Below are 9,500 nucleotides of genomic sequence, written 5' to 3' on the forward strand. Positions count from 1 at the left end.
GACACTGTAGTGTCTCCTCAGACACTGTAGTGTCTCCTCAGACACTGTAGTGTCTCCTCAGACACTGTAGTGTCTCCTCAGACACTGTAGTGTCTCCTCAGACACTTTAGCATCTCCTCAAACACTTTAGCGTCTTCTCAGAAACTTTAGTGTCTACTCAGATACTGTAGTGTCTCCTCAGTCACAGTAGTCTCTCCTCAGATACTGTGGTGTCTCCTCAGACACTGTTGTGTCTCCTCAGACACTGTGGTGTCTCCTCAGACACTGTTGTGTCTCCTCAGACACTGTGGTGTCTCCTCAGACACTGTGGTGTCTCCTTAGACACTGTGGTGTCTCCTTAGACACTGTGGTGTCTCCTTAGACACTGTGATGTCTCCTCAGACACTGTTGTGTCTCCTCAGACACTGTGGTGTCTCCTCAGACACTGTTGTGTCTCCTCAGACACTGTGATGTCTCCTCAGACACTGTGGTGTCTCCTCAGACACTGTGGTGTCTCCTCAGACACTGTGGTGTCTCCTCAGATACTGTTGTGTCTCCTCAGACACTGTGGTGTCTCCTCAGACACTGTGGTGTCTCCTCAGACACTGTAGTGTCTCCCCAGACACTGTAGTATCTCCCCCGACACTGTGGTGTCTCCTCAGACACTGTGGTGTCTCCTCAGACACTGTGGTGTCTCCTCAGACACTGTGGTGTCTCCTCAGACACTGTGGTGTCTCCTCAGACACTGTAGTGTCTCTTCAGACACTGTGGTGTCTCCTCAGACACTGTAGTATCCCCTCAGACACTGTAGTTTCTCCTCAGGCATAGCAGTATCTCCTCAGATACTGTAGTGTCTCCTCAGTCACAGTATTGTCTCCTCAGACACTGTGGTGTCTCCTCAGACACTGTGGTGTCTCCTTAGACACATTAGTGTGTTCTCAGACACTGCAGTTGCTCCTTAGACTGTAGTGTCTAACCGGACACCGTGGTGTCTCCTCAGACACTGTGGTGTATCCTCAGCTACTGTAGTATCTCCTCAGATACTGTAGTGTCTCCTCAAGCACTGTAGTTGCTCCTTAGACTGTAGTGTCTAACCAGACACTGTGGTGTCTCCTCGGACACTGTGGTGTCTCCACAGACACTGCAGTATCTCCTCAGATACAGTAGTGTCTCCTTAGATACTGTAGTGTCTCCTCAGACACTGTAGTGTCTAATCGGACAATGTAGTATATCCTCGGTCTCTGTAGTTTCTCCTCAGACACTTTAATGTCTTCTAAGACACTGTAGTTTCTCCTCATACACTGTGGTATCTCCTTAGACACCTTGGTATCTTCTTTGATATTGTAGTGTCTCCTCAGACTCTGAGGTCTCTAACATTTCCAAATAATTCTTTAGAAAAGTTTTTTTTTAGTTATATATTTAACCCATTCTACCAGAAATTTAACACTAAGTTCTACTTAAACATGTTGCCTTTAAAAATAACTTTATTCGGTTTTTTTTGTTTTATAAATCGTGTGCAAATACAATATGAGTACTTTCCATTTGATTCCCGTTTTTTTTTTTTTTTTTTTGGAAATGTACTGGCCTAGTGGGTTTATATTGGTGCTTGGTAATGGACTTTCTGTACAATTTTTTTTTAGCAGTTATTTTTTATTGTTGCTGTTGCTTCCTGGGAACATGGTTGTTTTATGGACAAGAATTAAAATTCAACATTGAAAAGTAAACGGTGGAGAAAACCATGAGAGAAGAAAAAAAAAACAAACAACGAAACAAGTTGAAAGCTGGAAAACCATAATAAAAAAAACACAGTTAAAACAATGGCGAGGACATGTAAATTACTTTTGTGGGATTTGTCAACAGCGGTGTTTTTAGTATTTTTTTGCAGATTTATTTTAAGGAAAAGGCTAGAGAGAGAAAGAAATAAAAATGGTAGTATTCAATAAGGCAAATTTTAAGTGGAGAAAATTACAAGTTTTTGTATTACGTATTTCAAAAGAATGTTTAAGGATGTTTAAAATAAAAGGATTTTTCTTTCTGAAAATATATTTTCTTAAATCTTTAGGAAGTTATTAAATTTTAACACCTTTAATATCTATAATGAACAGAAATGTCAGATTTTCTGAGAACAAACAAACACACACCCACAATGCTACACAAACATTAAGATTCAATATTTTACTAATATTTAATTATCTTTCTGTTAAACTAACATTGAAAGAGGAAGTATAACAACAGCACTACATTTTGGGAGATTTTCAGTTTAAGCCTAAACCCCAGCTACCCAAAATCAGTTCATCAAAGTATCCTTACAATACACACACATACACATGGACACTGTATAAGTATTTGTGTTTATAAATACAAAGAGTGTTTGTTTAAGCAGGACCCTATGAGTTAGAGTGTGTGTGTATTGGGATATTTTGTTTGTATATGTGAGAGTTAGTGAATATTGTTTGTAAAATGAAATGAATGGTCTGGAGATGGCCTTAAGGTTATTATTGTTGTTATTATGATTATATTTCCTTTTTCGTATGTTATCTAGACTTAAATACACAAGCACACTCATACTTAGAATAAATATACACACACACATACGCCCACACACACTCTCATTTACACATACATTTACTTACTCACTTTATTAACAATAAACTCATGCTGTAGTTTATTGCAGAGTTTTTGAATTTCATTTGATTTTTCTGTTCAGTTTTTTTTCCCATTTTTTGCCTTGATGTATAGTCAAAAGTGGACAATAATCACTCACATATCGAAAAAAGTATGCATGCATGCATGTATGCATGATAAAAACATAACGCAAAGAACTCAAATATCAAACTTAAAAAAATGGAAATTTTTTTGGGGGAAAAACTGAATTAAAATGAAATTTTGTGGAAGTGAAAGAAGACCAGCTAAAGAATATCTCTCTGATTGTTGTAGAAGTATTGGGAATAATATGTTATTGGTATATTGTTTTAATTTTTCATATAACTATGAAAATCCTTTAATGTAAATAACTTTGCATGCTAAAATATAAATATTTTAAAAAAGGATATATGGCGAACTTTTAAAATATAAAAGTTAGAAAAATATTTTAAACTACATAAAAATCACCGGATAAAACTACAAATTGTTTAGTAAAAAAATCTTTAAAATGTTAAGATTTACTGGAAAAATAAATATTTAAAAAAATTCAATAATTAAAAAATATTATTTGCTTCTTTTATTATTTTATTAAATATATTTACCTTTGGATTCTCAAAAAATATTATTTTATTTAAAGTCTTTCATTAATTTTCTTTAAATATCCTTGTTTAGAATTAGGAATTTATTTTTTTTTTGTTTTAACAATTTGTAGTTTTTTCTACTCTATTTAGTGTTAAAAGTTTTATTTCAATAAAGCTGATAGTTTTAAATTTCTTCATATATCCTTTTTCTAATAATTTATAAAATATTAAGTAGCCTGCTTGCAATAGCATTAAAAATATTTTGCTTTGGATCTTTATAAGAAAAATAATTGTTTAAAGCTTTTTTTAAGTTTACTTATTATAAAAAAAAATTTAAGATTTTAAACATTTCTTCAAATGACATTTTCTTCCTGCTCACAATTTGTGTTTAATCACAACCTATAATAAGTTAAAGGATTTTTGTTAATATCTTTAGGCATTTCACAGCTCACAATATATCCTTTTTCTCAGCTTGTGCAAATTTTTGGAAATTTTTGTAAAATTTTTTAATTTTTCTTAAAACTATGAAAATCCTTTAATATAAATAACTTTCTATGCTAAAATATAAATATTTTAAAAAAGGATATATGGGGAAGTTTTAAAATATAAAAGTTAGAAAAATATTTTAAACTACATAAAAATCACCGGATAAAACTACAAATTGTTTAGCAGAAAAATTTTTAAAATGTTAAGATTTATTGGAAAAATAAATATTTTAAAAATGTTAATAATTAAAAAAATATTATTTGCTTCTTTTATTATTTTACTAAATATATTTACCATTGGATTCTTAAAAAAATATGATTTTATTTCAAGTCTTTCATTAATTTTCTTTAAATATCCTTGTTTAGAATTAGGAATTTAATTTTTTTTTTGTTTTAACAATTTGTAGTTTTTTCTACTGTATTTAGTGCTGAAAGTTTTATTTCAATAAAGCTGATAGTTTGAAATTTCTTCATATATCCTTTTTCTAATAATTTATAAAATATTAAGTAGCCCGCTTGAAATTGCATTTAAAATATTTTGCTTTGAATCTTTATAAGAAAAATCATTGTTTACACGATTTTTTAAGTTTCCTTAATGGCAAAAATTTTAAATTTTCAAAATTTGTATTGGCCACAATTTGTATTTATTTACTCTGTATTTATTCTTTTATCTTATATTAAGTCAATGTTGGCAGTTTTAATTTTTCTCTTATATCTTTTTTTCTTTCTTTCTTTCTTTCAATATATTATTACAGTGTAATGATTTTGATTTTCAATGAACGTTTCTGAGAACTCTATTGTTCAAAAAACAATTTTTTTTTGCAAAAATTTCTTAAAAAAAATTATATTTTTTGGTTTCAAATATTATTGGTTGGTCCCATTTACTTCAAGCCGATTTAAATATGTATGCATGCATGTCTGAATGTCGAGGTTTGTGAGTCCTGCAAACAAGCCTATAATATACAACTACTACTACTACTATTACACAGCAATAACAACAGCTACAACAACAACAGCAACTACGACATGAAAGACTATTGCATGAAATTCATCAAAAATACAAAGATTTTTTGACAACAACATTGATTGCTCAAGTTACAGTCAAAATTAAAAACAAAACATGGAAAAATCATCATCATACTCCTCCTCTATACCTTTCACTCCGCAAACTGAATTTCATATTCCAACAAAAATTTTAAATATCTCCTTTACCCCCTCTTCAAAACTACAGCAAAAATGTTAAGAAGCAACAAGAGAAAAAAGCAAGGATTTTTACAACTACATGACAATGTTCAAAATTTACAGGACTCACATACATTTCCTAGCTCCGGCAAACGAGTAAATAAAACTTTGTGTAGAGTAGTTGGCAACAAGGATGATGGACTCTTGTCTAGTAGTTGTAGTTGTTAAAATGCTTGTTTGTTCACCGATAAATTGTAGAATGTTGATTTTGAATTTGAGTTGAGCTCGTGTGCCTCTCGGTTGTGCGGTGTGGTGTGGTTTGGTTTGGTTGGCATGGCTGCCTGATTTTTAACATTGGCATGATGATGACTAGTATGATGGTGATGCGAGTCGGTATGATTCCATAAGAGTTTGTTATTTTACCTAAACTTTTATGCATAGATTTCGTTAAGCCTTCAAGGCATTTTTACAGATTATACACATGTCTGTGCATGTATGTGCATGCATGCTCATCATTGTTATCATTATTATTGTCCAACATCATCGTTTTTACTTACTTTTACTTATTGCGGCCCACACTCTGAAAGCAAAACGAAAAATTGCCAGAAAATAAGCTTGGCAGATACTTCATGTCCATTTTCATATTTATTTTGGGAATAAACGAGTATCAGTGTATAGGCGTACTTGGATTCTACACGAGGTTAGTTCTAAAAATCGATTCTAAAAGAGATGTTTTTAAACAAAGACACCCAAAATATGAAAGTAAGAATATACTTGACAAAACTTTTAAAACTACTTCTCATTCCTTACTCGTTTGAATTGTGGTCCGTCTTATGTTTGAGTGCTTGCTTGTGTATTTGCGTGAATTGTTTGCATATTGGAAAATTTTTGAATTTTCATTTATTGTCTGTAAAGAAGAGTTAATACTTGTACTCTCTATTGGACAAGCAGCACTACAACTACAACAACAACAACTATAAGTAGAACTACTACAATGAGTTGGAAATCGTTTTGTTTACTTGTTTCAGTCCAAATAAAGATCGTAGTTTGAAGAGGATGTATTGAAATCATTTGTAGACTCTATGAATTTATAATTGAAGGCAAAAAGATTTTTGATAAAATAAAATCCAACCCAATAGAAAGTTCATAAAGGACTTCTCAGCTACAGTACTGCATCAGAATCAGACTTTACACTGTGGTGTTTCCACAGAAATTGCAGTGTCTCCTCAGATACTGTACTGTCCTCTCCACAGGCACTTCATTGTCTACTGATACTTTAGTGTCGCCTCAGACACTGTAGAGTCTCCTCAGGCACTGTAGTGTCTTCTCATACACTGTAGTGTCATCTCAGTCACTTTAGTATACTCCCAGACACTGTATTGTCTCCTCAGACACTGTAGTGTCTCCCCAGACACTGTAGTGACTCCTAAGACACTGTAGTGTCCCCTCAGACAATGTAGTGTCTCCTCAGACACTGTAGTGTCTCCTCAGACACTGTAGTGTCTCCTCAGACACAGTTGTGTCTCCTCAGACACAGTTGTGTCTCCTCAGACACAGTAGTAGATATTGTAGTGTCTCCTCAGATGCACTAGAATCTACTCAGACACATTAGAATCTCCTAAGACACTGTAGTGTCTCCTCGGAAACTGTAGTGTCCCCTACGACACTGCAGTGTCTCCACAGACAATGTAGAGTCTCCTCAGACAACGTAGTGTCTCTCTACAAATACCTTAGTGTCTCCTCAGACACAGTAGTGTCTCCTCAGACACTGTAGTATCTCCGCAGGCACAGTAGTGTCTTCTCAGACACAGTAGTATCTCCGTAGACACAGTAGTGTCTCCTAAGACAAAGTAGTAGATACTATGGTATCTCCTCAGACACAATAGTGTCTCCTCAGACACAGTAGTGTCTCCTCAGACACCGTAGTGTCTCCTCAAACTCTGTAGTGGCTCCTCAGACACTGTTGTAACTTCTTAGACACTGTAGTGGCTCCTCAGACACTGTTGTGGCTTCTCAGACACTTTTAGTGTCTCTTCAGGAAACTTAGTATCTCCACAGACACTGCAGTGTCTCCTCAGAAACAGTAGTGTCTCCTCAGACACAGTAGTGTCTCCTCAGACACAGTAGTGTCTCCTCAGACACAGTAGTGTCTCCTCAGACACAGTAGTGTCTCCTCAGACACAGTAGTGTCTTCTCATACACTGTAGTGTCATCTCAGTCACTTTAGTATACTCCCAGACACTGTATTGTCTCCTCAGACACTGTAGTGTCTCCCCAGATACTGTAGTGACTCCTAAGACACTGTAGTGTCCCCTCAGACAATGTAGTGTCTCCTCAGACACCGTAGTGTCTCCTCAAACTCTGTAGTGGCTCCTCAGACACTGTTGTAACTTCTTAGACACTTTAGTGTCTCCTCAGACACAGTAGTGTCTCCTCAGACACTGTAGTGTCTCCTCAAACTCTGTAGTGGCTCCTCATACACTGTTGTGGCTTCTCAGACACTTTTAGTGTCTCTTCAGGAAACTTAGTATCTCCACAGACACTGCAGTGTCTCCTCAGAAACAGTAGTGTCTCCTCAGACACAGTAGTGTCTCCTCAGACACAGTAGTGTCTCCTCAGACACAGTAGTGTCTCCTCAGACACAGTAGTGTCTCCTCAGACACAGTAGTGTCTCCTCAGACACAGTAGTATCTCCTCAGACAAGATAGTATCTCCTCAAACTCTGTAGTGGCTCCTCAGACACTGTTGTGGCTTCTCAGACACTTTAGTGTCTCTTCAGGAAACTTAGTGTCTCCTCAGACACAGTAGTGTCTCCTCAGACACAGTAGTGTCTCCTCAGACACAGTAGTGTCTCCTCAGACACAGTAGTGTCTCCCCAGACACTGTCGCATTTCCTCAGACACTGTAGTATTTCCTAAGACACTGTAGTGGCTCCTCAGCCACTTTACTGTCTCCCGAGCTACTTTGCTGTCTCCTCAGACAATGTAGGGTCTTCGCAAATACTGTAGTGTCTCCTGATCTACTGCAGTGTCTCCTTAGACACTGTAGTGTGTCCTCCGACGCTGCAATATTTCTGAAGATACTGTTGGGTCTTCTCAGACACATTAGTTTCTACTGTGTTGCCTCTTGTATGACTGATAGCATTTCAGTTTAGTTCACAGTTAAATTTTCTATTGGGATCTTTGTTTCAAAATTAAGTTTAGTTGCATCATAAGTATATAAGAGTGTGTATGTCTGTCTATATTGTTTTCTGAGATGCTCTATGTGTGTTTTAAAAGTGTTTACTTTTAAAACACTTTTATATTGTGCATTTAATAATTCTATTTCTTTTTTTTTCTGCACCCAAACGTACTCAGTTTTCTGTTCAATAGAATGTTAAAAGAAAATAGATCATCTTGTTTATAATTTCCAAAAAATATTGTAAAGAAGCAGGTGGTTAAACTTCCTTGTATGTGGTATATAAGTAAGCAAGTATAAGTATCTCTACCTCGACTGCATTATTAAATATTTTTCGTTTTAAACTTGAACACAGGCACACATTATTGAAAAGTCCTTTGAAATTGCTAAGATTGTGTGAGTGTGAGGAAGATTTCCCAGTTACTGTTCGTGATATTCTTTGTTTTATGGCATAATTTTAAATCTTGTTGTGTATTGGACATGTTTTAATTAATTTTTTTCTCTCTTTTCATATATTGTTTTGCTTTTTTTTTGTTCTGTTCTTCAGAATTTCATATGAAAGTATAAACACAAAATTTCATATGAGAAAATTATACACACTGGGGGAAAAGTGTTTGATCTTTTGGTGTATTTATAACTACATACCCTTATCCTTTCCTTTTTTAATAGATATTGGTTGTTTCCTTTTCTATTTTCTATATTGTAAAATATGTTTACCTCTTGAAATCAATATCCGTGTGTTTATATGCTTTTATTAGTAACAAAGATTTTAATGTACATTTTTTTTAATTTTAGTTCTTGATCCTTCTGTCGAAATAGATAAAGAATTTTGCATGAGCTTTAGAGAAAAATTATATTATATGGAACTGATATGTAAATCATGCAATTTAAAAAGTATACTTCTTATTATGAACTAAAAGTCATACTTTTTCTTGTATAGAGCTACAAAAGAAATTGGAAATATTTGTTCTTTTACAGTTTTTTGTGTTCCCTCGGACATTGTAGTGTCTCCTTAGACACTCCTCAGATACTGTGGTGTCTCCTCAGACAGTGTACTGTCGCCTCAGACAATATTGTTTCTTCTCAGGCACTATGGTATCTCCTGGGACATTTTGGAGTGTCTCCTCAAATACTATAGTGTCTCCTGAGACACTGTAGTGTCTCTTCAGACATTCTAGTGTATCCTCAGACATTGTAGTGTATCCGCAGATACTGTAGCGTCTCCTTAGACACTCTAGTGTCTCCTCATTCACTGTAGAGTTTCCTCAGACATAAGTGTCTCCTCATACACTGTAGTGTCTCGTCAGACACTGTAGTGTCTTCTGAGACATTGGAGTATCTCTCGAGACATTGGAGTATCTCTCGAGACATTGTAGTGTCTCCTCAGACACTGTCATGTCTCCTCAGGTACTCTGGAATCTTCTGAGACATTGGAGTATATCCTGAGACACTG

Source organism: Calliphora vicina, chromosome 3 (genome assembly GCF_958450345.1).
Source record: "Calliphora vicina chromosome 3, idCalVici1.1, whole genome shotgun sequence".
NCBI lineage: Eukaryota > Metazoa > Arthropoda > Insecta > Diptera > Calliphoridae > Calliphora > Calliphora vicina.